The following is an 8963-nucleotide window of genomic DNA, read 5'->3' on the forward strand; positions in this document are numbered from 1 at the left end:
GAGAGAGAGAGAGAGAGAGAGAGAGAGAGAGAGAGAGAGAGAGAGAGAGAGAGATTCTTTTTTTTCTTTGCGGTACCTGGGATGGAACTCAGGACCCTGCACTTGCCAGGCAAGCACTTATTCTACTGAGCTATCTCCCTAGCCCGAGAGAGATTCTTAATAATTTAAATGTGATCCAGGCAAAACTATAAGGATAAGAAAGGAAAGGAGCCATACTAATTCTTTCTACAATTTCTATTTGAAAATGATGTCATATTTTCTCTCCAGCTGTGCCAATTCACATATTCATTGATTCTCCCAGAGTCAGAGTCTGTACTAAGCACCAGAGAGCAAGGCACAGCCTATTCATGCGCTGAAGATGAGATGCGCGAGAGTGGCTGCATCACTGGTTCTGCTCCTTTAGGATAACGTTGCTGTGATTGGTGCAGTGCTGTGGAAGTAACTGATTATCTGAATGATGATATGTGACAGCTACTGTAGAGACTCCAGGGCAGTGGAGATGCCATGAACTTGTCAGTGGTGTGTCAGCAACTTCTGAAGGCAATAATCAGCAGAGGGCAGCTGTGCCCAGGACAGAGTCTTAATAGAAAGTGTTGTAACAGGGGGCTGGGGAGATACCTCGGTAGTCTAAGCACCTGCCTAGAAACTACAAGGACCTGGGTTCGATCCCTGGTAGCTCACTCTGTTCTGTGAAACCCTGTACCAAATAAATTAATGATTTAATTTTTTTAAATAAAAAAATGTGATAAAAGACAACCCAAAATGTGATGAAATATGAAACCAAGAAAACTATAACAAATGATGCTTTTGTGGTGAGTTCTCCTTAGGATGCCACAGTGTGTTTTCATTTAATTCAAACTGAAACACATGACAAAAGACAAAACTCCTGCCAACTATTTCTGCTCTAAGTGACATTCAGAAGTTGAGGAAATTATACAATAGTATAGTTCCCACAGTTGTGGCCTTTGGTTAAAATATTGACTTACACAGGCGCCACTATTTGTTTTAGTGTGGTTGAAAAAGATTTTTAAAAAAAATTCACATCCATTTCCTTTTACAGGAGGACTTTGGCAAGTTACTGGTAGACACTTACCTTTGTCTGTGAGAAAGCTCAAGAGGAGTCTGAGGAAGTGTAATGAAAGGACTGTGTGAGGTCTCACCTGTAAGGGACTTGCACATGCCTTTCCTATAATCTGCATCCTTGATTTAGGAAATATATAATCTCCCATCTTCCCTCCAAGATTCAGAGGCATCAACACTTTCTATGGGGAAAGCTTTACATTGTGTGGGTTGCCTATTTTATAAGCAGCACTGACATGTGCAATGCTGTACACCATGTTTCCTAATCATTTCATAAAAAATATTTTTCATGGGAGAGATTCTTATCTCATACATGACAAGTTCTTTGGGTTGTATATCAAGAGTCACACTTGGTGTATGTCCCCCGACCTCATCTTTGTAATTCATGGTCCCTGCTTTGACCACCCTCCCCCAGCAGCAGGTGACTCACCTTACATCATCAGCTGGGTCACAAATCCTTGCAGTCATCATAGGTCATGTTGACAAAAGCGCTGGCCTCAGAGCCTCCAGGAATCCTGGGGAAGCTCTGACAGAGCTAGGCTTCTTTATTGGGAAAACAATTAGTTTCTTTTTTTCAAGTTGTATAGGAATAGACTTAACAGACTGAGAAATCTGACTTCATTTGGGTAGTTTTTGGTCTCTGGTCCTTTTTTTTCCATTAAACAACAGAAGCCTCACCAGCTATGAGCAACTCCTGGGAGCAAGTTAGGAAAACAGACGCAAATAACATAAAAGTCATGTACCTTGTCAAAGCCACTGGGCGGCTCATCAGTTCAGGTGATCTGGCGGTTGCCTTAGCACCTTCCCCCATGTCAGACAAAATCACGCCTAACAGTGGGTCAGGTTGTCTTCTCCTTTCACACTCAGAAGAGTATACTTGTCCCTGATGTGTACATGGCGAGATTAGGATTTTGAGATAAGTATCTTCCAGAATTTTAAGGCTTGGAGACTACTGAGTTGTTTTCAACGGTCCTTTTGGACTATACAACTGTAAAGCATTTCCATCACTGAAAAAAGATCTGTTTGCCAAAGATCTGTTTGCCAAAGATCTGTTTGCCAAAAGATCTGTTTGCCAAAAAAAAAGTCTATTGAGCACACATTTCTACAGTCTAGGAGATCTCTAGGAGACCTGGAACTTTTGCAATTCTGGGAAATAATGTTAGAAAGCCACTGGTCTCATTAACCCCTGAGAAACAAGAGAAATCCCAAGAGGTGGTGTGGTTTACCAGGAACTCATCAGGTTATTGAAGATCTAGAGCTACATCTCAGGTCCCCCACTCCAGCAGCCTTCACCTCTTCCCCCAACTCAAATCGTCCTGCTCTTTCTTGTTTTCGCAGGATTCATTACTAATACCTACCAAGCCTTTCCCTGATATCTCTGCTGTCTAAAGAAAGAGAATCCAGGTATCAGGCATCTCTGAGGCTTAGAAAAAGATATTAAACTTTATGCATGTTCAACCAGCTTCAGGCATTTAAATAGAGACATTTAAACTCACATCAGGCAGAAGCAGATGTGGTGGGAAATACTGTCAATTAGTGAGCTGCCAATTAATCTTTCTTCACCACATACACTCTGGCAGGGTCTAGAAAGTGCTGTTTAGCTTGGAGCTGTGGGAGCACTTGCTATGCAAACAATGCATGATTATAATGCTGATTTCTTGACTTTGTGCAGAGGCTGGCAGAGGAGAGTGGCTCTTGCCAACAGTCACCCTGCAGCTTGAAAAAGACAGAAATTAGAAAATAGATACTTTAATTAGTGAACCAGGCCATTTTGAATTTTTTGCTTTTCACCAAATAAGCATAATTCATAACATCTTTCAATTCAGGTATTTCTAATCATACCTTTTTATTTCTCAGTGTATGTTATTGTCATTTTTGTTATATGCAGAGATAGAGATTGGTGACCTGGCACCTAGCTATGTTTGACCCAAGGGCTCAAAACTTGGCCAGTTCTACTTCATGTCTGTTCACTTCTTCCTTTCTGTCCGTGTCCCCTTGTAGCTGCTTCTGAGATCTAGCTATTTACAGGGAGATTGCTGAAAAAGGCCAAACTAGAATGGACATCTCAGTGTATCGAGTCAGCCAGCAGCCTCATTGGCTGCCCAGGAAGCCAGAACCTGGGGACTGTGAGCTCAGTGTCAGGCACAGTGTTGAGTACAAGGTGAGTTATATAAATAAAGCAAACATTACTTGGTAATGAAAACAGAATCTTCAACCCACAATCACAATATGATACACTGGTTGTGATAAAAGTAGCTACAAAGAGGGATGGGAACAGTTAGAGATGTTAGCTACCATCACTGTATTAAACTGGTTCTCTCCAAAATCAGGCTGCTCAATCTCTGCATGCATTATTTTCTTGGCTTTTTCACCTGTCTAGGTAATTTCCATTTAAAATTCATTTGAAGTCAATTTTGCCTATGAATTGCTCCTAGACATATGACCTTCCTAAATGGAAGGTAGGATTAGGTGATGTATCCTCTTTGTTCTCAGGGCAGCCCATAGGTTTCTCTGTTTAACACATGGTATTATCTTGTAATTACTTACATATGCTTCCATTGGTCACTTAGAAAATGAGCTTACCAGGGCCAACCAGATAGCTCAGTGGACTAAAGCACCGGCTTAGGCAGAGCTCAAGGGCCACAGTTCAATCCCCAACACCACAAGCTGTGCCAGCACCAAGTCCAGGGTACACTGAGATAGTGATTGAGACTGGGTGTGGTGGCATGGTCTATAACTCCAGTTCTTGGGAGGCTGAAAACAGGAGGATCACTACAAGTCTGATCTGTGTAGTGCAACCCTATAGACCCTATTAAGCCCTGCACAACAAGAGAAATCCCAAGAGGTTGTGTGGTTTACCAGGCATCCATCAGGTTATTGAAGATCTAGAGCTACATCTCAGGTTCCCTACTCCAACAGACTTCACCCCTGCCCCCAACTCAAATTCTGCTCTTTTTTGTTTTCCCAGGATTCACCACTTATACCTACCAAGCCTTTCCCTAATATCTCTGCTGTCTAAAGAAAGAGAATCCAGGTATGGATAAAATATTAGCTGAGAGAGAGAGAGAGAGAGAGAGAGAGAGAGAGAGAGAGAGAGAGAGAGAAGAAAATGAGCTGACCTCTCTGGACCCAGTTTCTCTGTCTCTATAATAGAATAACATGAGAATGAAAGCACAAATGGTAACTAATATTACCAATATGAATGAAAAGGTAGGCAGGGATATGAAAAATATGAGGTATGCCTTGGGTCATAAAAATGAAAGGATATTTATCAGGTAGACAATATAGCTTCATTTTAGTAGTGTTGTCCTCAAAGTCTGCAATAAATGACACTGAGAACTGCTTTGTCACAAAGTTCATTATTCACATCAATAAGACACCTTCTACCTTCATTCATTTATTCTTTCTTGTTCATTTATGCAATAAATATCCATCATAGCATACAAATAGGATATTGGAGGCACTTTAAAAAATGAAGGACACAAAAAGGCTTGAAAGTCAAAGACATATGAAATACTTAACCCTACAAGCATATAAATTAATTAATAAATGCAAAAACTAAAGATAGACATGAAGGATACATATAGCAAATATAGTACAAAGGTTTATCAAAAATATAGTATCTACATAAATTTTAAAAATTATTACAATAAAGGGAACCATGCCATTATCCCCCTCACAACACTTCCTCTCCTTTCAATTATCTCATTGTCCTTGTAACTTTATGAGGCAGTTCTGGAAGTCCACCCCCATAAGTGTATTTACAAAACATGGTCAAAACTTTGGTTGAGGCCAGTGCCAAGAGCTGCCTAATGGATAATCAGTTTCATAAAAACAATTATTACATGTCCTCATTTACCTTAGTCACTGGAGCAGGCACTTCCACAAGGTCAACATGACTGTGGAAGGTACACAGTTTTACATTGTTCAGGCAATGGAGCCAGCCACAACAGCACAACTAAAGACACTCACAAAAAGAGCACTTCCGGAATAGCTTCAGAAAAATGTCAAGAATGATGGGCTAAGTGTGTTTGAAGTGAGAGGGAATCTTTTCAAGAGGATTAATGGCAATGTACATCTTATTGCAACAATTTTTTTTTAAGTACACATTCAACATATTATTCTATCATGCCTTGTAGGTATCCAGAGAGTAAAGATTTTGTTCCAGTTTTGATTGAGAAAAGTTTTATGACATAAGTGAGACTTCCATGGAATTGAGAGATAGGTAATATTTAAAAGGAGTGCTTGGAGGTTTCCAACAGCAGTGGACCAGGAGCAAATAAACAGAGAGAGTGGGGTAGTAGGTTAGATAATAGATAGAAATAAATAGGCAGTCAGATAGGGATGGACCCTCATGAGAGTCAGTGAAAAAGGCAAGAACACACCAGAACTGTGGCTGGAGACACATCCAAGTCCAGGCCTCAAGATAAAGATGCAGTGACCAGGCCTACATGCATCACTGAGAGATAAATAACTTGAGATTATACTGTGACGTGTATCTCCTGGGATAAATAAAGTACAGATAGCTAGGTATCAGTCACCCAGATGGGTCAAAAGAGCTCTCATCTGGACCCATCCCTTCCCCAAAATGCCTTTGTTCTTTCCCTGTACCTTGCTACATGATTTACTACCCTATTGGATTAATATTAGTTAAGTGGCTATACTTGTCATTCTATAGATGGATTGTAGTTTAACTCAGATTGTACCTACCTCATAAATTTGCTGCATAATTTATACTTAACAAAGGGCCTTGGTAGCAATCCACTTCCAGGACCCCTCTTGTCTCCGGATCTATTTCTATTCTCCAATAAACCTTTCCTATTCTTGACACTCTTTATCCTTTGGAATTCATTCTTTGACTTCAGAGGATACAAACTCAGCACCTCTGACATCTAGAAAGTTGGGAGTTCTATTTCTCTTGTATCATACCTAGAGGAGGTGACTTACATTACTGAAGAAGTCCAAGAGGAAAGGTTCATCCATTCATTTTAAAATTATTTATTTATTGAATTCCTATTGTATGTGAGGTGCCATTGTAGCCATGGGAAGTCTAATATTAAAATGAAGTTTTGACTACATTATATTTTAGAGGATGAGATAGCCAATAAAAACAGAAGCAATGAATATAGTAAAGTTGTGAGTGTCAGGAAGAAAAATAAGTTAGGAAGAGGGAAAAACCAGTGCGAAGTAATAGAAACTGCTAGTATAGGTAACAAGGTCAGGAAGTCACTTTGCCTATGTCGTTTAAGCAGATGTCTAGCTTCCTTGATAGAATGAACTATACACACATCGAGAGAAAGCCACTCAGATGCAGATAGCATCAAGCACCAGGAATCTGGGGTAGCTGCATTCTTGTGGAGTTTGGGAAATGTAAGAAAACTAGCCAGACATCATGAACTAAAGGAAGAACACTAGAATATGCTATAGGGGAAGTAAATGGAGCTTATTCCAACAGTACTGGGTGCACCATGATAATGACTTTGCATTTCATTACAAGTGTGTTTATAAACCATTGGAGAATTAGTGACATTGTTTTAAGGAATCCTTTTGGCTGTTGTATGAAGTACAAATAGTAAGAAATTTCTGGAAGAGAGTGGAATCAGCGAAAAAAATTATTAAGCAATGGTGATGGCAATGAAGATGGTGATAACAGAGAACTAAACTCATTTTAAGTGTTTCACATACATTAACATATTTATTCCTACCCTATTCCTCTAGGCGGAATTTACTAGGAGGAAAGTGAAGCCTACTGAAGTGGGGGTCAATGGCGAGGATGGAGTCTGAGCTGATGCTCCACAATGTCCTTAAATAACCTCTCCAGTTTTCACCTAAGTCTGTATTGGGTGTAGCAGTGAAGCAGTGAAAACGTGAGAGGTCAGATTGGGGACATGTGTTGAAGGTAGCTGATAGGATTTGCTGATAGGATAGATATAAGGGATGAGAGAAGATTAAACAATTATTCCCCAAAACTTTACTGTGCAAACAGGTGCCTAGTAATTTTCAAGATAGGAATGCTGGAGGAGAATGAGGTTTGGGGTTAGGTAAGAATTAAGTGCTCAGTTTTGTCGTGTATTATATGCTGAATAAACCCAATTGGAAGTGACCAAAAGAAGACTGGAATCTAAGTATGGAGTTCAGGGAAGAGGTTGCTGCTGGTTGTTTTGGAATCATTGCATGTAAATAGCATTATAATCATGAACACTAAAATAAATCAGGTAAGGGACAAAGATATATAGAGAAGAGAAGAGGTGAGCTTGGGTCATCCTAATAACCAACAATGAAGATAAGAATGGACAATGTGAGAATACACAGTGGTCTTGGTAGGAGTCATTGGTCCTCCTTCTAAGTCCCTGCCAGGAGCAGCAGCAGCCACTGGACAGCAGGTGCCCAGAATCTATCCCAAGAGGGCAGTGCAAGGCAAGAAAGCACATAAACTGATACATCATGCCTGCAAGCGTGGTCTTTTGTCCCATCTCCTTCACTCACAAAAAACATACAGGACAGATGCCGGAGATATAGCTCAGTGGCACAGCACCTGCCTGGCAAGTGTGTGAGGTCATGAGTTTGATTCCTGGTAAAAATAAATCAAAATAAAAAAATAAGCAGACAAGCATATAGGCTAGAATAAGGTTATTACGAATACCAAAGGGCAGCTGGAGAACAAATCCTAATGACAGGGTCCCCTTCTGAGGTCCAAGTCTATACAGCTACCCTCGATGTGTGCCATGTAAAGCTAATAGTATGGATGACAAAAGTGGAGCAACATTTTCAAATACAAGAGTGAGATTTGAATTGTAAGGAATTGACTGATGCCACCAGAGGTGGAGTGGGGAAGAGAAGGCTTGAGAGCACAAACACCTGGCTGTCAATGTACAGTACTGATAATGTTCACTTTTTTCATTGAAACTCATTTAACAATTAAATATTACTTTCTATGTATGAAACAATACTTAATAAAAACTTTATATATAAAGTCAGGCAAGTAGAAACGGTGAGCACACACCTTACTTTCAAGTTATTTTACTATGAAAGGGAGTACAGAATAATGAATGCCTATGTACCTTCCTCCTAACACTAAAATAATAACAATAATCCTAAAAGAAAATATCAAAAATAATGTCAAAACAAAACAATATAAGGTAATAATAATGACAAAAATGAATCCAAGTCTAAAAGATTTGGAAAGTAAATGATTAAAATTATGTGCAAATCATTTCGTCTCAAAACTCAGGTGATATAAAACTCCTAAACAAAACTACAACAATCTTTTTCTTCTGTAGCTTTTGTTATCTCTCAGTAAGGAAATATTACACAGTAGGACATTAAACCTAGCAGCCAGGAAAAGGTGAACAAGTTCAATTACATAAGAAGTTAAATTTATTTAAACATTGAAAGTTCTGCATAAGAAAAGATCCCACAAAATTTAAAAAACAGAAACAAAATATTTGCACCTCATCCCCAAACATCTTGGCTCCCTTTAATATATAAATTTCTACATGAAATGGCAAAAGGGAAGCTGTGTAAGAAAATTTCCATAGTATCTTGACAATTCATACAGGAAAAGAATTGCATATTACTCTAAACATTTGAAATGGTGCCTAGCTTCATTTATGATAAATTAAAATAGGAAAATACATAAAGAAACAAGTTTTAACCCATGAGATTGGCAAGAATAAAAAAGATTGACAACTCTTATGACAAGGAACTCCATCTGTTGCTAATGGGAAAATAAATGGGCACAGACATTAGCAAACTAATTCATCAATATCTTTTAAATTTTCACCTGACAATATTCATTAAGGGCCGGGGAGATGGCTCAGTAGAATAAGCACTTGGCTGGCAAGCACAAGGGCCTGAGTTCAATCCCTGGTTCCGCCAAAAAA

The 8963-nt window shown here is 39.2% G+C and overlaps 1 pseudogene; it reads left to right on the forward strand.

Annotated features, from left to right (window-relative positions):
- The first annotated feature begins 1763 nt into the window (after positions 1 to 1763).
- Positions 1764 to 8963, forward strand: part of LOC101585243 — a 77725-nt pseudogene continuing 70525 nt past the window's right edge.

Source organism: Octodon degus, unplaced genomic scaffold, assembly GCF_000260255.1.
Source record: "Octodon degus isolate 3935 unplaced genomic scaffold, OctDeg1.0 scaffold00122, whole genome shotgun sequence".
Taxonomy (NCBI): domain Eukaryota; kingdom Metazoa; phylum Chordata; class Mammalia; order Rodentia; family Octodontidae; genus Octodon; species Octodon degus.